At 35.4% G+C, this 25,052-nt stretch overlaps 1 protein-coding gene and 1 pseudogene across 1 annotated transcript in view; one reads left to right on the top strand and one right to left on the bottom strand.

The window, feature by feature from the left end:
* Nucleotides 1–25,052, bottom strand: part of RSPO2 (R-spondin 2) — a 165,181-nt gene that overhangs the window by 85,692 nt on the left and 54,437 nt on the right. The gene's annotated exons all lie outside the window — the stretch shown is intronic.
* On the top strand, nt 15,133–15,642 carry LOC125924759 (CDKN2AIP N-terminal-like protein; annotated as a pseudogene).

The raw sequence follows: 25,052 nt of genomic DNA, 5'->3' as shown, positions 1-25,052 counted from the left end.
CCCCCTCTGCCCCTCCCCCATTTGCACTCTGTCTCTGCCTTTCAAAAATGAACAAATGTTAAACAAACAAACAAAAAAATGAACCAATCACACGTACAAGCAAACCTCCATGGGGAAGAGTCATCAATCTCAGAAAGACAGACTTCACACCTAACCAGTCATATATAATAGAACCATCTGAAAGTCTAAAATGATTATCTTCAGAATATTTGAAGAGATAAAACAAGAACTAGAAATCACATGGGAAGAAATAGTATCATATAGTGACCGTGCAAGTTAGAAAGAAATGAAAATTTTAAAACTGAAAAAAAATTCTATAGACAAGTTGAATGGTACATTAGGGAAAAAAAAGGTATTTAACTAGAAAACATGTTTAAATAACTGTAGCACCAAAAAAGATGAAAATGTGAAAAAGGTACGAAGCATGTAAAAAGAAAAAGTTTTAATACATGATTATTAGGTGTTGTACTATCAAAAAATAGAGAATATGAGTAAGACGTAATATCCAAAGAGATCATGGCTGATCAGTTTCCAGATTTAAAGAAAGAGATGGATTCTTAGATGAAAGCTTCGTAGAACTGAGGAGATCAGTAAAAATAAGTCTGCATCTGAACACAGCATATTCATACTAAAGAATGAAGTCAAACCAGAGAGAAACAGTAAAACCTTGGTTTGCGAGCATAACTCATTCTGGACCATGCTTGTAATCCAAAGCACTTGTATATCAAAGCAAATTGCAAGAATCATTGGCTCAGTTGTGCTCATGTGACGTTCGGCATCATATACTACTTGTATTGCAAGACATCGCTCATTTATTTATCAAGTTAAAATTTGTTAGAAATGTTTGCTTGTCTTGCTGAACACTTGCAGAGTAAGTTACTTGCAATCCAAGGTTTTATTGTACATACAAAGGAATACAATTTTGGCCTCTAGCAGAAATCTCATCAGAAATAATAAGTGTTAGATAGTGAAATATTTTCTTCAGCATGCTAAGAGAAAATTATCAAACTATAATTCTACAAGCAATTAAATGATAGTTTAAGAATGAGGCCAAAATAAAGATCCATTCAGCCAAATTAAAGGCAAGAAACTTATTAACCACTCACCAAAAGAATAAACTGTATGTATTGGAAAAATGAAATGGAACCCAGAAGGAAGTAGAATGTAATAAGCAATAGTGATCAAATCAATTGAGAAATGTTGGTGTATCTATTAAAAGTTCCAGTTTTTAAAAAGTAATGATTAATTTCCAAGGTTTAAAAATAATACATATCTTATATTTAACAGCAATAATGTGGAAGAGTTGAGGAGGGAAAACAAAAAGCATTTCAAGTTTCTATATTTTGAGTGAAGAAGACCAACACGAATTAAACTTTGTCAAGTTAAATGTATTTGCTAAAACTCTAGGTAGCAACCTCAAAAACAGTAATGTAGAACTTCTAAACCAGTGACAACTACAGATGTCCTAAATGTATAAAATATAAGTAGGAGGTAACAATCCACATGTCTGTGACCAAAAGAATGGATAAATTGTAGTGTATTTTAATGATGAAAAAAACTACTGACACTTTCATGAACAGGAATGAAACTTCTATATATTATGTTGAACAAAGAAAGTCAGATTAAAAAAAGAAAAAGGTATACTCCATATAACTATTTATATTGATGTCAAGGACATGTGAAACTAATCTATGGGGACACAGAACATTAAATGCCTTTGAGGGTTTAAGACTGACTGGAAAGGGGTATACTGGAATTTTTGGCAGGTATGTTTGTTTCCTAAGCCTGCCTTAACAAATTCCACAATGTAGTGACTTCAACACCAGGAATTCATTCTCTCAGTTCTGTAGGCTAGAAGTCTGAAATCAAGGTGTCCATAGAGCCATGCTTCCTCTGAAGACCATAGGGAAGAATCCTTCTCTCTTCTGGTGGCCCCAGATTTTCCTTGGCTGGTGGCAGATCTCCAATCTGACTCCATTGGCACATAGTCTTCTTCTCTATGTACCTCTGTGTGTCCTGTCGCTAACAGAGACCCTGTCATTGGATTTAGGGACCACCTTAATCTAGTATGATCTGCATACTTAAATGTATTTGCAAAGCCCCTATTTTCAAATAAGGTCATACTCTGAGTCTCCAGGTGGACATGAATGAGGGCAGGGGTTGGGGGTGCGGACCCTATTTAACCCACTACAGGAGGTGATGGGCAACGTATATAGTCGTAAAACCTATCCAGCTGTACATTTTTACAAGTAATGTGCATAATTTATAAGTAAATTGTATCTGAAGGTTTTAAACAAGAAAAAAAATGGGTACAAAGGCCATACACTAACTTCAGGATAATGTAATTGTTACTTATAATTACATCTCTTTTGAAGATTCTATAAATTATATTGGATGCTCACCTATGTAATATTACTTACATTTATGGTTATTTTTAAACAGAAATATCCTACTGGATGGACGAGGTGGGATGATACTAAGTAAATGTTGAAATAGCATCTGGAAAATTGATGTATGAACCTTATAAACTTTACTATATCTAATGATAAAAAGAGTAATTTTAAAGAAACAAAATACTGTTTCTAGCCCTAGTATAAAATTCAGATATAAAATCTTATAACCTAATATAATTTCTAAAATATGAAAAACTCATATAACTTTTAGTTATCACTATACCAAGCAAAGTCATAAACATAACAAGATATAGGAGGTCACACTGACTTCATTTTATCAGGTTAACCCACAGAAGAAAGAAGAGAAGGACCAGAAAACTCAGCAACTATTGAGACTTTAGCTTTGAGGCCACATCCTCTTTGCCCTACATACAATTTTTATTGCATATAAAATAATATGAAGCCCTAAGTATTCAAACTAGCAGCCATACAACAAAGTGAGCTGTATACCACACCTTTCCTGTAGTTATAATGACTCAACATCTGATATATTAACAGCTAGTTGTAACAGATCTATACAGGTTTTAGTTCCACAAGATGCTCTCCCTGCTTCTCCTGGGCTCCCAACAGCCCTGATTTGATTTTTATAGCTTCTCTTCTAGGAAGATATTGAAACAGGAGTTTTGTTCTTCTTCTGAAAGGAACTCAGAAACCAGGAATTAGGGCCAAGTTTGCTCTTTGAATTGACCATTAATATCTGATTCTTCCCACCTATCCCAGGATTTTTTTTCTATAAACTGTTCAACTGCTTTATCTGCATATGGAGTCTATTTCATGGACCTTCTCTTATTTACAAACCTATTGATGCTTTCCAAATTGTTTCTTATTTACTACCATATTTTCCAAAATCTGCAACTATGTTGGAAAAAAAAAAGAATCGACACAGACGAAAAGTTACTTCCTCAGATATAATTCTTCATTATATTTTAGAAGTCTACTTTCTAGACATATATACATTTTTGTATGTGTAACATAACTTTATTTTTCATAACTGACCATACTTTACATGTATGCTAACTTGTTCAATTTCAGTTAAGTTGTGAGCATCTTTTCCTAGCAATGAACAAAACCAGTATCACTCTCTTATTTTTCTGGAAGCATCAGTTCTATCTGCTTCCTCTGTTTACCACAACCACCCATTCACTTATCCCCAACACTACTTTTCTGAAGACCACAACCAGTTTTCTAAACTTTAATGCAAGACCTCATTCTCAGTTTCTGGTCCTCACAACTCCTGTAGCCTGGGTCACTTCAGAAAGTTTTATTCCTCCTGTGGCTTCTATGATAATGTCCCCTCCTATACACTTAATTCCAACTCACTATCCTTATTTCCACTAATTCTCTCATAATTCAGGCTCTTATTATTTCTCACTAAGACATTTATGGTGCCCCAACCCTATATCCACCTTTATTTTACCGTAAAGTCTGGTTTTGGGTTGATTCTCCTGCTTTTATGCTCATTGTAGGATTTCAGTTAGACCTGACTCTGACAAGATAATATTGATTTATAAAGCATTTTCGTACAGCTGAATGAAAATAAGCCTATACTATTTACAATTTCCCCAGCTGTCTTCTGAAGAGATTCTACTCCGATATGGTTATTAGCATCCTGAGCAGGGTGTAAAGAGTAGGTAAGTTTCAAAAACTGAGATTTGGCTCACCCTCTCTGTGTAAGAAAGGGGTAAAAATTAGAGGGTGGATATGGTGCAGAAATCTGGGTGAGAGGAACAGAACTGGAGTACTCATCAGCTATATGATGGACAAAATGGCTTTGACAGGGGAGGTGACTAGGAGAACCCAACTCATTTTTATTTTCAGGGCTAAGAACATAACCCACCTTAAGCACAAAGACCCTATGGCATGATATTTGGGGAAGCAATTGATGACTCTTGTGAGAGGCAAACCCTTAAATAGGAGTAACCACGAGACTAAGGCAAGGGCAGAGGTTGCTAGTTGGAGATGCATCAAAGGGAGCCCCACACTTCGGAACCCCCTGTAACATGTCTGTGTTCAGAACTCCCTGTAATGTCTGCGGTTAGTTTGCTGGCTGCATTCTGCTCTTCAATTTAACTATAGATTTGGAAAAGAACTATATCAAGGTTGTCCAAATTCCCAATTAGCTTATTAAGACAAAATTTGGAAGATTTACATACGTAGAATGGTTTAAAAAGACTATCATCGCAAACAAGTGCTGAAACCATACTTTTAGTTCAAAAGCTAAACCGAGAGCTCTTTATCACCATAAATCACATTCTATACTAACAAATATGGAGAAAAGAGAATTACAGAACCAAGAGAATCAACATAAATTAAAGGCTTTTTGTTTTGTCTTTATGTATCTGAAGCCAACTTTCATCTGGATCACGAAGATTTTAGAGTCAACAAATTGTGCTCCACATTTTTTAAAGGTATTCTTAAAATCATTAAAAGCAAGGATTTATTTACTTGAACCTTGACTGACTTAATGAAAATGAATCAGGGAATACTTATCTCAATCCATATCTGCTATCTTTATAACCCCACAAATGAGGAATTCTCTTAAAGCAAAAGTGATGTAAGCCATATCCAACATAAGTGCTGTTCCCAGTCACCCATTTTCTCTAGCCATTAATAGTGCTCCTCAACACTGAAGGATAAGAGCACATTTTTTTCTTTTTTTTCTTTTTTTTTCTTTTTTTCTTTTTTTCTTTTTTTTTTTTTTTTTTTGCAATTTGAAGCTTCATGCCCCAAACGTCAAATAGACTTTTCAGTTGAATGAACCATTGTCCAATGTCAACTATCCTAGTGGTCTCTATCTTGTAAATTAGTAACTTAATTCAACAAGAATTTCTTCATCCATTATATGGTGACTACAGCAATCTCCGTATCTAAAGCCAGGCAAAAACAGACTTTAAACAGGACTAATTTATTTGGTCAGGATCTTAATAAGTTAAATGGCTCTGCCTATTGCTAGGAGGTTTAATTCAACTGTGCAGGTGAATAAACAGATCTTAATTCCCAGCTTTGATGACCATGTTTATTTGCTCTCTCTGTAAGCTTCAACTTTTCCAACACTAAAGCCTGCTGAGATCCAGAGCTTCATCATTCCAACCAAAACACTTTTTTCTAAGTCTAGACCCACCCAAAATTCTAAAGATGAAATATATCACATAAAACATTAACAAATTTCAGAAAGGTGTTAGGCAGTACTATTAACACAAGTCTACACATATCTCCCTGACAGGGAAAGGAATATGTGGATATATATAAAACAAGAAAAATTATCAGGCAGAACCCAGGTCAAAATACCTATGTTACTAACAAGTATATAAAGAGAGAAAAACAGCATAAATATAACCTCTTTTTCTTAATTCTAGTTATTTGATTTGTGTTCCTCTTAAATTGAAAAGTAAGTTTGGTCTTTTATGAATGCTGGTATTTTAAGTTTGATCCTTTGTTAAATTAAATCCAGTTATTCACATTTTATCCCATTGAGCATTTTATGTAGGTGTTGAATGCCCATCTGTTTCTAATATACTCCTAACACTTTTTAAAAGTGTTCCCCTGTTTCAGAATTTAGCCCTTGCCAAGCAAAAAGAAATCTAAATTCCTTCCTAGTGAAGGAATCCATTCCTGACAAAAGGTACAAATTTCTAACTCTAAAATAATGGGACTTAACAATGGGCTGTTGGCCTCTTAGCTTTGCTCCATCTTTGCTAGTACAACATTACAATTTCAACAAATTTTTAAAAGTAAACAGTTAACTTCATCATTCAAATTTATGAAATCGCTAATATTTGTGCTTCCCAATCCCAAATTCAAGATATAGGTTTAAAAAGAAAAACCCTATCTCTGGCACCAATAACAAGAAACCTGCCTATTGGATCCTATACAAATTGAGTTGGGAACAGATCCTCCCACTAGAACTTGGCAACATTAGGATAAAAATCCTTTAATCATGTGAACTACCCAAGCTCAAACTCAACTAAGTAATCAAGGTCATGAGTTAAGGAGCTATGAAAGATTTGAGCAAAATGAAAAATTGCTATCTTAGGATACTTTACTAAGTTTTACACTAAGTTGTAAATATTTATAGGAAATAGCATCACGGAACATGCAATTTGATCTTTGATATAAAGACAACGAATGTTAATGCTCTAGATTATTATACTCACCATGCCCCAGAAAGAAAATAGACGTTAAAACTAACAATGTTAACAAAGCTTAGACAGAGAAAAATTTCTCAAATTTCCATTAACGTTTTAGAGGAGCTAGATTAGCATGAATTTATTCTAGAAAAAAATTGAGAATAAAAGACAAACTTGCACCAAGAATTCCAAAATTTTACAATCTCTAGAGTTAAACCATATTTCTCATTATCTCTTCTCAGCTTTTATCATGAGTTCTGTAACAGGTAACAATATTGTTAAGTAAAAGCCTTATAAAAATTTAACTTCTCTAAGTACTAGCTTTGAGAAATCCTTATTAATTGGCTACCTAAAAATTTGTTAATTATTTAATAATTTATAATTCCATTTTATTCACCTACAATGAATGAATGACTTAATAGGTCTTTATCTCTAGAAGTAATCCTTGGGAAAATATTATTTCTAAAAATTTATAAGCCCCCCCCCAACATGGAAATCATCTTTAGAGATGAATATTCTTAATGACATCAGGATTAAAGGTCTTTAATTAGATGCTCTTGCTTCACTTACAAAAATATGTATCTCACTGTACAAAAACTCAAGGCTACCAAGAGATTTTAAAATATGGGGGGAGAGAGCTAAATGGAGTTATGGATTTATTGTAACATGTGAAGTGCTAATAACTTGAAAAACAAAAAAGGAAAAAAAATGAGCACAGTTATATGCTCATTATTTGCCCATGCCAGTGCCATTTGAGCCATAATCCCCATAGTTGGGCACCTGAGAAGTACATTTACAACCACAGTTAACTGTGGCCATAGTGTGATTCACTGGGCAGGTTTTTTTTTTTTTTTCTTGACATGGAACAGGGAAGCAGAAAACCTCTATGAGGCGTGACTCATGCATGCTTCAAGTGGGACAGCTAAGATGTCATAGAGAAGCCCAGAATAATCAATAACTGCAGGCCAAGGAAAGATAATGAACTAAGACAAAGTTGCAAAATAAACATGAAGTCTTACATGGGTCTGTTTGAGGGCGCAACAAACATATCCATAACATGAGAAATACATTCTCCTTCTAACTTAACAAGTCAGACATCATTAACAATCAAGACAGTCTGCCCAAACTTGAGGAGCAAGCAGCTCAGGTTGAACATAAAAATTCAAAAGAATTAAATGGGATTTCAAAATTCTCCAAAAACATGTTTTCAAAATGGTCGTTAATACCCTAAGTAAAATGACAAGTCACATAAATGGAAAAAAGTAGTTATGTATATATAGCCTCTTATAAAAAATAAAATCCTAAACCCTCAATGTAGCATATACAATTCCCCAAATGATGAAGTATTTCCCATAATTAACATTCATTTTGAAAGCCAAGCCCTATAAGAATTATTCCTTTTCCTCCCCTAAAACTCTTTGACACAAAAATATTAATGCATATCCCTATACCAGACATTAATTCTGACAGATAATAGGGGGAAAGTGTATAATTAAGGATCAAAACACACTCATCACAAAACTAAGCTACTCAAGAGGGCAAATACCACCACCATAATCATATGCTCTTCAGCTTCAACAACTACTAACACTATTAATTAGTTGATGAAATCCAAGAAAAATATAAGATGGCTTGAGACTGCTCATTTTTTTTCAACGATACATGATGTTTTTGAGACAAAAAAATCAGATCTTCTGTTATATAAAATAAGCCACTCACCTGAATCTGTGAGAAAGAAAAAAATTTACTCTATAAAACTGTTCTAGTGCTAAAAGTAAGCTTAAAGTTAGAATGCGTGCAGTCCTATAAGCCATAGCTAGAAATTGCTGTGTAGCACAGATTTCCCTTGCCAAGGTTGGCTTGGGCTTTCACAACATACTTAAGCAACCCTATGGAAATGTTGACAGACTGCTGGTGCTAATGGTAACTCCAACATGAGATCTAAATATATACATTTAGGAAGATTGTGAAACTACCACTCTCGCACAGTTCCATGTTTATATAAGAAGATAATCCAATTATTTAAATAGAGAAAAACAAATTGCTCACAAGCAGAGCCAGAATTTTATTCCAAAAAGTGCTTAAGTACATCTTACACTAACACTTCTTCAAAATAGCTTTACATGCTTTGTAAGGGCCATAGTGTCTGACCTGCCTAATTGCCCTTAGAAAAAAATCTCCCCCATTTGGACTACACAAAAATTAAATTGTTTTTAAAAGGGGAGGATGGGAGGGATGGTGTCTATTCAATATATATTCCCATCATGCACAAGCTATTCAACTATTCCACATGTACACCTGCTTCCTAGAATAGAAACTAGTTTGGTAACTCCTGCTTATTCCACTTTTAATTTTAAAACAATAAATGGAAAGCAAACTGGATGGCTTATTTGGTGTCATAAACACAGCCCTCAAGAAGAATCTGTGTCATAACTAACCAGATTAAAGACTCCATGTGTTTTAGATGTGGAAACTTCCATGGATAATACCACTGTGTCTGAAAATTGAGAATAAACACTGCTAGCTATGCTGTCCCAGAGAAAGGTTTCTTCAAAGATAATAAAATTTTTTTTAAGCTGCATTAATGAAAAACACACTAACAAACCCTTAGGGCTGACAAACATTATTATGCAACAATTATTAAGGACTACACTGTGAAGCAAGGGAAAAAAGTAAAAGCTTTATTACATTCAATGTAGGTCACTCTTGTTAAAACCACACACACACACACACACACACACACACACACACACACACACCTGAACAGAAGTGAGAATGATTCGCTATTAAATCTCCAGACCTACAGAAGATAGTTTTCAATTTTTAAATCGATTGTCTGCATTTAACATTTATAAACAGTTTATTTTAAAATGCTTTGTCGATATGCCTCACAGCATTCCTTACCTCAGACCCAGTTTGAAATCTAGCTGTTTAACCATATTTATTCTGAGAAAATTCTGTCTACTCAGAACAAGAAGCAATGAAAAAGAGTAAAGTCAAAAAGTGTGGGTGGGGGAGAAGAAAACGAACTTCGGAGAACCTAATACGTGACAAACTGCAGGCTACATGCTTTCATACTTTTTGAAAGTAATGCTTATTACTCATAATTTCTGTTTATCAAAGTGAATAAACAGATCAGAGAGTTTAAGAAACCTTTCCAAGGTCATACAGTTTGTTTGTGACAAATTTGAATCCAGCTCTCACAAAAGCCATGCTTTTTCTTTCTCCATTAAGAGATATATGTATAGCACCTAGGGGAAAAAATGCATTCTAGCATGATTAAAACTGTGAGTTTTTCAAATTAGGCTGTGCCTTTTAATTTGCTCCCTGCACTTTGCTCTGTTTTTAGCTGCAGCAAAATAACCAAAATTCCTTTTGATGATTAGTCACTAAGAGCACTATACTAATTCTTTCCTAACGCAAGTAGGAATATATTAAGTCTCATAAACCAACCAAATTAAGATGTCATTCACAAAAACATTTCAGAGTAACACTGCTGATACAACAGAAAGGAGAACAGGGAGAAACTGAGTTACAGGGTTCTCCTAGCAGAGGTTAAAGAGAATCTTCAGAATTATAAATGGAAAGTATTTCACTGTTTGGGCATACAGCAAAAGGCCAGCACTTCTTCAATAGGGATCTCTACTTAACAAGTTCAAAGAAAAAACAAAAAAACCTACCCAAACCATACAATTTCCTGCAAATGGGCCACTCTCCTGTCTTTGAAGACAGATGCTATCCTGGCTAAAGGGCCTTTGAAGTAACACAGCAAGCATACCTGTGTAATTAGAAAGGCTGGGGACACCATTCAAATGATCCAAAACTAGACTTTTAAGATGTGCTAAAGTGGGGAGATATGGACTAACATTCTGATGCAGGAGAAACCTCTGTTCTAAACAGATTTGGAGACCAATTTGCCACTGCTTTCTGACCACAGTTCTCCTCCATTTCCTCCAGGCCTTGGAAGACAAAAACAAATTGCCTATTAATGAAAAACTATAAATAGTGTTTGGTCACTCTCAAAAAGTGGCAAAACTATATATGTATGTGTTTACAGACACAGATGTATAGATAGCCATAGACATGGATATATGCCTACATTTACAGATTATATACAGACGTATGCATGTGCTATTTTTTCTAAACCATTTCAGTAGTGGTGGCAGACATTATGCTCTTTTATCTCTACATTTTTTCAGTGTTCACTACATATTTCCAAAAATAAGGACATTGTCTTACATCAGCCATATTGATATAATACTATTTTCTAATCCACAGTCCATATTCAATTATTCCAATAACGTCATTTATATCTATTTTTCTCCTACACTAGAATCCCATCCAACTTTATGCACTGCATTAGACTGTCTTTTTTAGTCTCCTTAATCTGGAACACCTCCTCTTTCATGAACTTGCATTTTGGAAGAGAATAGGTCAGTTATTTACAGAATGTTTACTTGGGTTTGTCTGATACTCCCTCATGATTGGCCACACATTCTTTGGATAATGTATGAAGTGATATTGTGTCCTTTCTTGTGCATGCCAAGGAGCAACAAATGAATTTGGTTCCATTACTCATGATATTAACCTTGATCCCTTAGTTAAGATGTTATCTTCCAGGTTTCTATACTATGAAGTTATTACTTTCACCTCTGTAACAAGTAATTTTTGAAAAAATACAGTAAGATTGTATAAATATCCTGTTCCTCATCATAATTATGCACAATAGTTATGGTATTCTTTTTTATGCTTGCCTAAATGAACTATTACTCTGATGGTTCTCAAAGGTGATTTTCTAACTCCATCATTCCTTCTCCATTGATAAGGGGGAATTCAGTTGTTAGGAGGAGCTTCCCCTTCTCCCTCGTTTGTCTGTTTTTATCAGTAGGGAAACATGGATTTTATTCAGTGGACTGTCATCTGTTACTGTATTTAATGCTCAACTTATCCTAGATTTGTTCAGTGAGAGCACTACAAGGTACCATGGTTTTTAAATTTTATTTTATGTGCATGCCACCAAGTGTTTTGGGTAAACATGAAGATTTAATTTATCCTGGAAGAGCTAAGAAATAGGTGGTAATAGAAGCTGGGTATTAAAGAGAAAGCAGAAGTTTGAGGAGGATATCTCAAATAGAGAGAGAACAGTATGTATGAGATATATGCACAGTGTTGGGGAATGCAAGGAAAAAAATGTTTAGTAGATCAGACAAATCTTGGCTTATTTTATTGACAATCTTTCAGCCAACAGCAAAATCAACAAAAGGTGCCACTCAGTACTTAACTTGGATTCAAGGAAAAATGTGTTGAGAACACAAATTATTATGTTACTGGGGAGTTTATAATAGAATACAGAAACTGTGACCCTAGATATAATTGAAGACTTCAGGAATGTGTATTTTTTTTAAGTTTGAAAGGAAACAGTTTTGGATTTGCAGTTAATGTTTCTAAATTAGAATAGGGGTTAAGAGAATATTTTCAGAATAAGAATCCACTTGTATAATCCCAAAGGGGAAAAAAATGAGTGACATTCTACAGAAATCAAATTGGTTTGATAGCAAGTTCCCCAATAAATTCAAACATTTCAAGCAACATATACAACAGTATATACTCAGGAGAAAAATAATCACAAATGAAATGTGAAGGAGGTTAAAGTTTCTTAAGGTTTATGAATTTTTTTAGAGCAAAATTAACAAAAAGGAAAAGTTAAACCCAACTATTAAGATATGGGTAACATTACATGAAAGAGACAAATTTTTATTTTCTGCTTTCCTTTTTATAATTGTTAAAAATAAAGACCTTCAAAGTGAAGGAAAATCAAGTATGGCTTAGGAAAAAATTTTGAAAAATAAGATATGCAAGATGTTAATGAATTTTATGTTTATATTCATTAATTTTGAGAAGTTAGTTTTTGAAAAAATGAAACAGGAATTTAAAGAAGAGAATTTGATTTTCAGTAAACTGAACTTCAAAATCTCCAAATTCTAGATGAGGTTTTAGGACATCAGAGTTGTAAACACTTTTGGTTTAGAACAATTATTATAAACAGATATCCTGGTATTTTTAAGTCACTAAGAATAAGTCATATCAAAACTAGGTTCATTATTTTAAAAAAAAGTATCATTCCCGTTTTCTCTCCGTTATATATCAATATCCCTATGCACACATAGATCTATGAATAGAAGTAAAGGCATGGAAATGCACACATATAGTTTTGATAAACTATTTGAAAGTAAGGACATCACAATACTTCAGGTGAAATTTAGCATACTCCTTCTGAGAATAAGAACATTGTCTTATGTAATCACAATACCATTGCAGGACCTCAGCAATTTAACATGGGTAAAATATTACTAATATGCTGTGTATATTCACATTTCCTCAACTATTCCAAAATTGTCCTGTTTTTCCCATATATCCAGAAACCAATCAAATGTGCACTGCATTTGGTTTGTTTCCTGGGTCCTTTTAATTAGGAATACTTCATCCATTATTCTTTGTCCTTCTAGACATTGAGATCTTTTAGAGCTCAGGCCAGTTATCTTGTAGACAATCTTACAATATTGCATTTGAATGACTGTGGCCACATAATTAGATTAACCATTTTGCCCTCATTAATACAATAATTTTATTAAGGCAGGGATCATCACCATCCTAACACCATTAGGTGAAAGTTTATTGGGAAAAAATATTGCCTAGGAGATTACTTATTAATTCCAAAGGGGGAAGTATGCCTTTATTTCACAAGCAGACCAGAGTATACCTCATTAAAACTTACCACATTCAGGCCAGGGACCAAACACTGCCCACAACAGACAAGGAAAGCCGCTACAGACAAGTGGCCTGAAGGGTAGAGTGGCCAGGACAAAAGAGCAGAGTGTACACAGCATACATTGCAGATACTCCTCAAATGCTAGACCCTGGGAACAGGGGACACTACACTGCGGGTCCTAAAGAACCTCTTCTTCAGAAGACCATTACCCTCAAGACCAGGAGACATAGCTGATTTTCCTAACACAGGAACAGACACTCAGATAAAATAAGAGAGAAATTTGTCCCAAATGAAAGATTAGGACAAGGCCATAGCCGGAGACCTAAGTGAAACAGAAATATGTAACATGCTTGATAGAGAATTTAAAGTAATTGTCATAAAGATACTCAGTGGACTTAAGAGAAGATTAGAAGACATGAGTGAGACCCTTAACACAGAAATAAGGAATAACACAGAGATAAAGGGATCAATCTATAAAATGAGAACCAGGCATAATGGAATGAACAGCAGGCTGGAAGGAGCAAAAAAACAAATTAATAACCTAGAAGACAGAGTAATGAAGCTAAGCAAGGAGAAGAAAAAAAAAGGCAAAACAAGAAGAGACTTAGGGAACTCAGTGACTCCAACTAATGTAATAACATTTGCATTATAGGAGCTGGAGAAGGGAGAGAAAAGGGGGCAAAAAATTTATTTGAAGAAATAATAGCTGAAAACTTTTCCTAATCTAGGGAAGGAAACAAATATCCAGATCCAGGAGACACAGAGAACGCCCAACAAAATCAACAAAACCAGATCCACATCAAGATATATTATAATTAAAATGGCAAAATATAGTAATAAAGACAAAATATTAAAAACAGCAGGCAGGACAAAAGAAGATAATTATGTACATGGGAAATTCCATAAGGCTATCGGGGGATTTTTCAGCAGAAACTTTCTAACCCAGAACGGAGTCGCATGATACATACAAAGTGCTGAATAGGAAATAGGTGCAGCAAAGAATATTCTATACAGTAAAGCTATCATTCAGGATAGAAGGAGAGATAAAGAGTTTCTCAAACAAAAGCTAAAAGAGTTCATGACCACTAAACCAACCTTACATGAAATGTCAAAGGAGACTCTGAATGGAAAGGAAAAGACAATAAAAGTAAGCAAAGTGGGAAGCACAAAAGCAGTAAAAATAAGTAGATCTCTAAAAATCAGTCAAGGGATTCACAAAATTAAAGGATGTAAGGGTATGACACCATAAACCTAAAATGTGGAGTGGAAAGAAGTAAAGAATGGGTTCAAACTTGAGCGACCATCAACTTAATCTAGACTGCAACATGCAGGTGTTATATACAAGCCTAATGATAACCACAAATCAAAAAACAATGATATGCAAAAAATGAAGAGAAAGGAATCCAAATACATCACTAAAGAAAGCCCACAGAGAAGAGAACAAGAAACAGAGAAGAACTACAAAAACAATCATGAAACAAGAAACAAAATGGCAATAAATAATACCTATTAATAACTACTTTGAATGTAAATGGACTAAACGCTCCAATCGAAAGACAAAAGATGATAGAATGAGTAAAAATACAAGACCCATCTATATGCTGCCTATAAGATACTTATTTTAGACCTGAAGACACCTGCAGATTGAAAGTGAGGGGATGGAGAAACCTCCATCATGCAAATAGGAGTGAAAAGAAAGCCAGGGTAGCAATACTTAATATCAGACAAAGGAGACCTTAAAACAAAGACTGTAGGGGTACAGGCTTCAGTGGCAGAGGGCTCCATGTTGGGTAGTGAGGTGGCTGCTGTGGTGGAAGAGCTGGTTTTGGGGGTGTGGCAGGCAGCCAACTAAGAACAGTTCTACTCCCACTCGAAGAGTGAGAAGAAATTGAAGGTTCACTTGGAATTCATCCTGTGCCATTTGCCTGACTACTGCGACTCACCCAATGGCGGTGGCTGCTTGGCCCAGCTTCTGTCCCTCTCCATGGTGTAAGGCCAACGACCTCTTTCTGGGTTGCAGTTACAACAAAGACCTTTTAGACAAAGTGATGGAAATGGCTGCTGGATTTGAAGTGGAGGACCTGCCACAGTTTACTACCAGAAGTGAATTAATGAAAAAGCATCAAAGCTAAGGCAAAAGATTCATCACATTTTCAATATCAGCAACAGGCTTAGGAAGGAGGCTGGGATGAATGTGACACTGACCACAGCAGCTCTCTTAAGATTCCTGATATTTCCAACATGTAGGAAAGAGACAGTTGGAATGACAGTCTTGTCTAGATTGGAATTTTAAAAGGTCTTGTGCTTCCAGTAGCCATCATTCTAAAAGTGTGCACGGATATTTATGTATTTGTAAATCATGTACTTTTTTATTTTCACCTTTTGAATGTCAAACTTTGTTAAAATTCCTATTTTTTATGGTGATATAATAATTGCGGGTAATGAATTTTACAATGTGGAGTTCCCCCCCCCAAAAAAAAAAAACAACAAAACAAAATTTTTTTTAAATGTTTTATTATTTATTTTTGAGAGTGAGAGAGACAGAGCACAATCAGGGGAGGGGTAGAGGGAGAGGGAAACACAGAATCTGAAGTTGGCTCCAGGCTCTGAGCTGTTAGCACAGAGCCCAACGCAGGGCTCGAACTCAAGAATCGTGAGATCATGACCTGAGCCAAAGTTGGACGCTTAACCAAATGAGCCACCCAGGCACCCCAACATTTGCTATGACATGACTGGAGCTGGAGAATACAATTCTAAGTGAAATAAGTCAAAGACAGACAAATACCACATGATTTCACTCACATGTAGAATATAAGCAACAGAAAAAAAAGATGATAAAGGGAAAAAAAGAGAAACAAGCCAAGAAACAAGCTCTTAACTGTAGAAAACAAACTGATGGCTACCAGCCGGGAGGTGGGTAGGGGATGGGTAAAATAGGCAAAATAACTTTGTACTGGTTTTGATGAGCACTGGGTGGTTCATGGAATAGTTGAATCACTATACTGTACACCTGCAGCTAATATAACACTGTATGTAACTATAGTGGTATTTAATTTAAAAAAAAGAAAAAAATAGACACAAAAATGTTAACATAGTTAATGCAAAGAGGTAAAATGAATCAATCTTCTTTATACTCTGCAGTACTTCATAAATGTCTTGCAATGAACATACTTTTTTAATAGGAACAATGCCATTTTGAAAATAAAAGGTAACAGCAATTATTCTGCCTTAAAATGCTTTAAAAATTATTTAAAGAATAATTTGGTTTTTAAAAATAATTTTGGTACCAAATTACAATGGACCCCTTCTCTTCATTTCTTAGGTTTTACTTTTAGTTATCCAGAGTTTCACATATGGAATGCAGAAAAAACAAATCCTTCATTTACACCAATGATTTACATCAAAGAACAAAGGAGGACACATGCCCTTTCAACAACATGCACTGAATGCGCATGCTCAGCCATGAAGAGGAACTAATTGGACAGGGAAGAGTTACTGTCTCTTTAAAAGACACATAAAATCCTAATTTGCTTAAAATACACACAGGAACCCAAAGGCCTTAATAGCCTTAATTACGATTTCCTCCAAGTAGAACATTTGTAAGCCTTAGATCCCTTTACCAAGTTTATTGCCAATAATTAGGCAAAATACACAGAACTGAAAGTGTGTGCATGTGTGTGTGCTTAAGTTTAATAGAATCAAGAAACATTTGTGTCATTTGGTCACAATTTTCAATACAGAATGCAAATAGAAAAGGAAGAGAGATGGAAGAATTCACAATAGGCAAAAAAAAAAAAAAAAGTATTTCTAGATTAGCTCAACATCTAAATAGAGCATTTGGATCTTGTCCATTCAAATTATTTAAGTATTCCTTAAACTTTCCAAAAACATATTTTGAGAGACAGCTGAGACCAAGATTGGTTTTGAAAACTGCAGAGCTATATGAGCAAGTAACACTTGAAAGCCTTGTTTGCAAAATGTAGTTCTCAGCCCTGTAGCAGCAGCATCACCTGGGGGCAGAATCGCAGGCCTCACTCCACACCTGGTGAACTGAAATCATTTTAAAACACGGTCCCTGGTTGATTCTGCACATTGCTTTAAGGCATTCAGATCAAGGTTCTGAATGTAATACCCCCCTCCTCCCACCAAAAAAAGTATTAAGGAAAATAAATCTCTGTACCTGAAAACACTAAAATTATCTTTGTGCATCCCTACACATAGATTAAAATTGATTCAAAGGGGAATCTTATAGATATGTCTATCAGGAAAGCCAAAAGTCAAAAATGAAGTAGAATCTATTTTATTCTCTCAATCTTAAACTGCAAATTGAAAATGTGTTGATGTGCAAGAGAAAGGGTAGAAGATGTATTTCCCAGGGTTATTAGTTGATCATATTCAATCTACAGTATGGGAAATTACTAGGTCATAAAGTACAATCATAGTCAAGTACAGGCTACATAATAAAAAGATCTTCCAAAGAATTGAAAAATAGACTTTAGGAGTACACTAAATAATGGAGAACAAACAAAAATTAGGCAGTTTAAAGTTAAGGTTTTCAAGTTTTCATTCATTGAAATTTACCACTCTCATATTAGAATTTACCCTAAATTTACAACCCACACAGATCTGGCACTGATCAGAGTCTAATGGGTCTTGCCACATTGGATCAGAATCATGATCCTTCCTGTCCAGGATTCTGATGATGGCACCAGGGGACATGCTGTGGGGAGAATGGCTGTTCTTTGATGTCAACCTCAAAGGTTAGGAGTGTACCCAAAACATCCTAGTTCCCTGTAATAACCCATTATGAATCTGTAATCCACAAATTTAGTTAAATCATTTTTGAGGTTATTTATATTTTCCACCCCTACTTCCTCTTAGAGTAATCAGTTCCATAAGTTTATAACTAGTTGGGTAAGGTGATATTTTATAGTGCCACTGCTCACCCCATCTTGGAATAAAGTAGTGTTCTTACCATCGATACTATTCATATCTGTGCCATCAAAAAAACATGGCCATATCTCTTCCCAACACTTGTGTCTATAGATTCCTATTGTTCTTCTTTACTCCCCATGGATAGGTACTATGTATATTGACCTTTTTATAATCTTTCTTGTATCTTCTCCAATTTCATGATAGATCTTTGGTAGGGATTATCAGTCCATAACAAGGAACGGGTATGCTATTCATTTGTTTAAAGATAAGAGAATGCTCTCTACCTAATTTCAAAAGTCATTTCCTGATGATTTAAAACTTCAAAATTCTCAGGGATCTTGTAAACCCTCAATACTAATAACTTCAATATAAACTAGAAACTTCATATCCCACACTTATTCACCTTTTTTTGTTTGTTTTTTGTTTTGTTTTGTTTTGTTTTTTTTTTGCCTTTATCCTTATATTTTTCCACCACTGTGAACATAAATTCATCTGCCTGTTCCTATTGTCTGTATGCTCAGGTAAGCTCAAGAGCTTGCCCTAAGTTTTTCCCATTGGCTTGGCCTTCTACTACCTGGTAGAGATCAATGTTGATAGCCAAAAATAGAATCTGTATATGCTTATAAATTAGTAAGCTAATTTAAAACTATACTGCTCAATCTTTAGTATGCCCAGTTTGTTACATATTTCCTTTGTAGAAAAATGCCCCATTACACCTGTGATTCCTAGGCCTAAATTAGTTTGTGAACCCTAATAGAAGCCTAAGTACCCTCTTCAATTATATGGTAACAGTGGGTTTTTAGACATAAAATTACATCACTCTTTTCTGATATACATACATATTTAAATTCTTCAGTGTGACTAATAACTGAGCATGATTAGTCTTAGAAAAAAGAAAACATTATTCTCCCCAGCAGATTACTTAGATGTCTGTAGCACTATTTCACATTCTAAAAATAAAAAACCAAGTGACATCATCCATGAGTGTATTACAAGGACTACCTTGAGAAATTTTTTACTCTCTACAATCTGAACCCATGTGGTAAAGTAACAAGAACTTCAATCACAAAGATTTTCCCCTTGACCACACTTGTCAGGCTCCTGTTCCTCTTCTTTTTGAGTAGGCCTTGACCTTGGACCTGACCTTGCTGGGCCTGCATAGGCCAATAGTGGCAAGAATCCTGCTAAGTGAGTTTAGAGAGAATCCTCAATTCTTGACGTCTGATCACATTCCTCATCCTCCACCCTTAATATCTGATCACTTTGGCCTACCTTTATCAATAATCCTTTAAGTTAGCAAGAATATCGCCCTACCCTCAGTATTTCCTTTTACTAAGTTTGTCCCCATGACCCTCTCCCTACCCTAATCCTTGACTGTAAATCTCCATTTCTTTCCTGGTTGTATTCAGAATTGCACCCAGTTCTATACCAAAGTCTCTTTTCTTCAGTTGCAGTGATTCCTGAATACAATCTGCTTTTACAACTATAACTATTGTCCAGCTCTAGTTCTCTTTGACAACCACAAACCAACTGTCAGCATCCATAAAACTTTTGAAGGTGAGGCTACAGAAAAAAAGGAAATGTACTCTTCTAGAGAAGCACATTCTCCTAACTTCCACCACCCACTTGGGTGCAGGAGAAGAACTGGAGAGGAAATTAAGAGAGTTAGAAGGGAAGGTCCATCCTGAGGCTGAAATCTGAGAGTTAGGAGATGACTAAAGAAGATCTCCAAGAAGTGTCCAAAAACATCTAGAAGTGTCATCTATAGAGCAGGATAAAGATATTTTCTGACAGGTAGATCTCAAAAATATATATCCTTTGTACTCTTTCTAAGTTACTGAAGAATATGCTCCACAGAGAATTAAAAATTAAAAAAAAAAAAGATGGACGGAATCCAGGAAACAAGGCATCCAACACAAGTTAGAGACAAAAGGAATCCCCAAGATGATGGTGAAGGAAAATGGCAGGATGAGATCTATGAAGGAGGCGGTAGGGCAATCAGTCCAGATTGCAGGAGATCAAACTCTGCAAGAAGTTTCTTCCAAAGGTTACAATTAATAAAACAATTATCTTCTCACACTCTAGGAAGAAATTTAGAAAGACCAAAGAAAGTTTATAGTTGAATTAAGGATGTCTGTATAGAATAGAAACCATCTCCAGAGAAAACAAGTAACACAGGGTAGGAAATGCAAAAATATATATGCACTATGTAACTCAGCTGTGCTTGCATGGTTATAGGAATAGAAACACAAGGTATTCATCCTTCCAAAACTATCCTCTAACTCTACTGGGAGGATGGGGAGGGGTAGCATACTTGTGTACAGTGAGGAAGGAACGTAGTGAGAGTAGGCTAAATCCTTATCTCCCACAGGGGAAACTGAATACATAATGCTTGAAACTAAAAAGTAGAGGAAGAGTAATAAAAGCATATTATAAAGAGTTATGAACATAAATACCCAAGATTCTAGAAGAGTTCAAAGTATGGAATGACTAAGTCATGGGGATAAAGGTACAGTATAGGAATATAGACAATGGTATTGTAATAGGGTTGCAGAGTGACAGATAGTAGCTATACTTATGGTGAGCACAGTGTAACAGGTCACGCTGTCGAATCAAATCACGATCTTCCACATGTGAAACTAACATAACATTATGTGTCAACTATACTTTAATAAAAAATTAAAAGAGTTGAAAGTACTTGGGGAAAAGGAGGCAGGAGGGCATTGGGACAAGGACAGTTTTTCAAAAGAAGCCTGGTCGAATTATTGGACTCCAAACCGTATCTTGTGTATAATTTTGATTAAAAACAAAATATTAAGACAAAAAAATCTGCTTATTCTTATATTTGTAATGAATGATTTATCCATACTTAGGAAATTCTATTTTATATAATGAAGTTAGAAGAAATTTCAAACTAACGATTCCATTACACAGCATTTACAAATTTAGAGAGAAATATGTAGCCGAATGTTAAAATACTACAATGTAAGTCCAGATATTTTCTAATTGCTACCAATTATAAAAGTAACAAAAAAGCCTTTAGAATCTGAGGGCTAATTCTAAAGTATCTTGCTTCATTCAGCAATTGAAGAAAACTTCATTTTTTTGACGTAGAGGAAAACAAAATATAATTTGCTATAATGTTTGTATTTACTGCATTGTGGATAAAGTTATAGCCTGAATTCATACTTGTATTTTCTTAATAAAAGGGGACTTCACTTACACTTCACTTCAATATTAGCAGAAAACGAGAGTCTCAAGACCAACACACAGTTCAGCCTTATTTCATGATGAGACTCTTTTGGGGTGGTAAATGAGCTCTTTTATTTTCCTTGAGGGGGAAATGAGGGCATCAGCCTTCTAAGTTACTGTGATGCATTTTTTAAGTTTATGAGAGAGAGCTCGTGCACAAGTAGGGTAAGGGCAGAGAGAGAATCCCAAGCAGGCCCCTCGCTCTCAGGGCAATGCCCCACATAGGGCTCCACCACACCAACCAGGAGATCATGACCTGAGCTGAAATCAAGAATTGGACTCGTAACCAACAGAGCCACCCAAACACCCCTGTCATGATACATTCTTATATCAAATATTGAGTTTACAAGGAAAGAATGCCTATATTAATGATACATGGCATTTGTTATAAATCCTTCTCACACTGTGGCATATTAACCAATATTTCCCAAATTTCCCTTAGGTCAACATTAGAGACCTCAAGCGGCCAACCAAATTAACTAGGACCACATCAAACAAAACCAGGCCACACAGAAGTACTTTCCTACACAAGAGACAAAACAATACATGTATGATTTCAACAGTTTCTCAAGCTGTTCCAGTGTTGGCTGAAACTTATAACTTTCCAGACTTCGCAAAAATACGGATATTATCCAGGCCTGAGGAGTTTCATATTCAGTAAGAATTAAATCTCTTTGTTCCTCTTTGCCAAGACGTCTCAAAGTCTTAAATGAGAATGGGAAAGGGGGTAGGGAAATGATAGAAAATCCAGATAAAGCATTAAAAATAAATTCATGTATCACCAAATGTGAAGATTTTTTTCCCGTAAAACATGAAGAATCTAAAACCACCAGCACCCTGAATTTCATGCCTTCACGATCGATTAGAGAACTTGGCTTTTATATTTAACAACTCCTACTTTAAAAAAACAGACTTCATGCCAGCCCAAGAATTGCACATCTTAATGCATATATGTTTAAAATAGTTTTGAAAACTGATGTATGGTGGTATATACACTTAAATAAGTGTAGCCAATGCAATATAGATTATTTTAAATATAAATACAAGAGAAGGATCAACTTAATACAAGATTTATTATTTCTGGTCAGTGAACCTCATAGTCACTAATATTTTCAAGCCTAACAAAAGGAATACAACTCACAATGTTATAGTGAGCTACCTGGCACTGAGTCTTGTTACTAATAAAATACTACCCTTCCCAACTTTTATTTTTATTGGATCTTCTGCAAAGCTGACCCACACTCCATGGTAGCCTTTTCCTTTTGTGGGCTTCCCCAACCTTTGGGTCTGAGCCACACTGGAGTCACATGGTCATGTGCTACTGTTAAACTTCCCTTTGAGAGTTTCTATTTTTCACACTGTTCATTCAAATCAAGCTGGTGAGAAAGACCACAAGCACCTCCTTTTATTAACTTTTTTGTTATTCTCTGTGATAATGACAATATCAGTCTTAGGAAGTGCTAAAGCACTTGCCAATGGAGTGCATGTTAAGGATATGACAGCCACATTGTTTTTTCCTTGCAAATATAGTAATCCCCTATTGGTATGTAATGTTCTTCTCAAGATGTTCTTTAAAAGAATAGATTTCGGTGCCTTTTAGTACTAGTGATAGGAAGACTAATAGGTAACTTACCTTACCAGGTGTCAGACATTACTCATTGCCACCATTCTTTCAGGACCCCACTTTTCTTCAAGGAGGCAATAGGAGGCATTGATTGCATGGCACTCCAGGCAAGGGACAAGGGTTTATGCCTGCTGGGGCTCTCTCTCATTTTTTATAAGAAACCAATAACTTTTCCAGAAGCTAGTTGCCAACACCTAAAATCTTCACTCTCCAATGTCCCCTTCAGTCTCTCTCCCGCATTTTTATGACCATATTTCTCACTGCAGAACTTGGGCTTTCCACACGTCTACACACTTTCATGCTTCCAACTCTCCCTTCCATCTGATCTTTCCTTTAACTACGCTTCAAGAGGGATTTAAGAATTCAATATAAGTATTACCACTTCCCTTGTTTAAAAGTTCACTATAGTCTCCATTACTCCAAAACCAAGCCCACCCAGTCTTATCTCCAAGCTAGATTTCATCCCTCCACAAAACACCAGCCCTAAATTCTTGGGCTTCTGTTTTCACTCTTCACCATTAATCCCTAGAATACCTCACCCCTATTTGACCTTATTTTTCTAGTTACTTAATATGCCTAATTCAAGGCTCTTATATGGCTCTATTTCATTTATTTAGTCATTCAACAATTATGATGTCTGTAGTATATAGAACATAAGGAATAATGATAAGTAAATGACACCGTTTCCTAACTTAAAAAGGAATATGCAATCCCCTCCAGGAAGCTGCCTCTGATATTCTTTAACCACTTTGAAGGGTTAAAGGGTCACTGTAATATGCCCCTGAGACATGCTAGAGTATCTTCTATTACTATATTTGTTACATTATGATGAAACTACCCAGCTGTCGGTCTCTCCCAGTAGAAGAAAAGTTCTTCAAAGGCAAATATCACCTCCTGTATATTTTGATGTGCCCAGAGTCTACCTCAGTGCTTCACATCTAGTATAGATGTTTGCTATTAGTTCAGAATATATTGCTAAAACGCAGCACCTTTCAACTAACAAGCTGTAACATACATAGCTTTTACTTGGCTTGTTAGAAAATAAGGTTCCTAGTTTCCAGGAGCAAACAGTCTAATTTAACAAGATATGTATTCCAGATAATCCAAATTTAGTGCAACATTAAATAATAAAGGGGAAAATCACTAAAGTTTTGTCTCAATCATTTTAAACAATTTTATGACAATGTTTTATATATTTGAAAGGCTAATCAATTGTATCTCTTTGCCAAACAAATCATTAACCAATGTACTGAGACAGTCTGACTCACTGAGATATGTAAATAAACTTTTTCTCCCCAAACCTGCCCCTTCTGCTATCCTGAGTTTTCACTTTCTAGTCAAGTATCAGCTTTCTAGGTATTGAACATAGTCCATAAATGAAAGTCAGTCAAAATTTATTATAGTTCTTTCAGATATGAAGCCGAGTTCTTTTTACTTTAAAACATCAAATTGAATTGAATGCAAAGTCATTCCTCCCCTCCCCACACATAAGCAGGAAAAATCTAATTCTGCAACAGCTTGGAGTACACAGAGTTTGGATCCATTAAGTCCTCTTTTTCTCCTCAGAGAAAAGAGCTATATCTTCCACTTAAAGGGCAGGGTTCTAGCCCTTTCCCTGGTTGGCCTTAATGGCCTTGGGAAGAAAAGTGATGACTTCATCACTATTATCAAAAAGCACTCTGTTGTGGAGGGGTTAATACCCATGCCAACTTCCCTTCGCTTGGGTGCTCCCTTTACAGATCACACCACATTTTCCAGCTAACACTGCATTCACACTGTATCCTCCAGTCCAAGAGTTAGCCAGCCCCATCCTTACCATGTACAAAGGTTCTGTCAAGACCATAGCCCCTAACCTCACCCATCCTGTAATCCAACACACAGGTTCTGTCTCC

The sequence above is a fragment of the Panthera uncia genome, chromosome F2, assembly GCF_023721935.1.
Source record: "Panthera uncia isolate 11264 chromosome F2, Puncia_PCG_1.0, whole genome shotgun sequence".
Lineage (NCBI taxonomy): Eukaryota > Metazoa > Chordata > Mammalia > Carnivora > Felidae > Panthera > Panthera uncia.
Note: the sequence above shows the minus strand (reverse complement) of the source record. Positions and strands in the feature narration are given on the sequence as shown.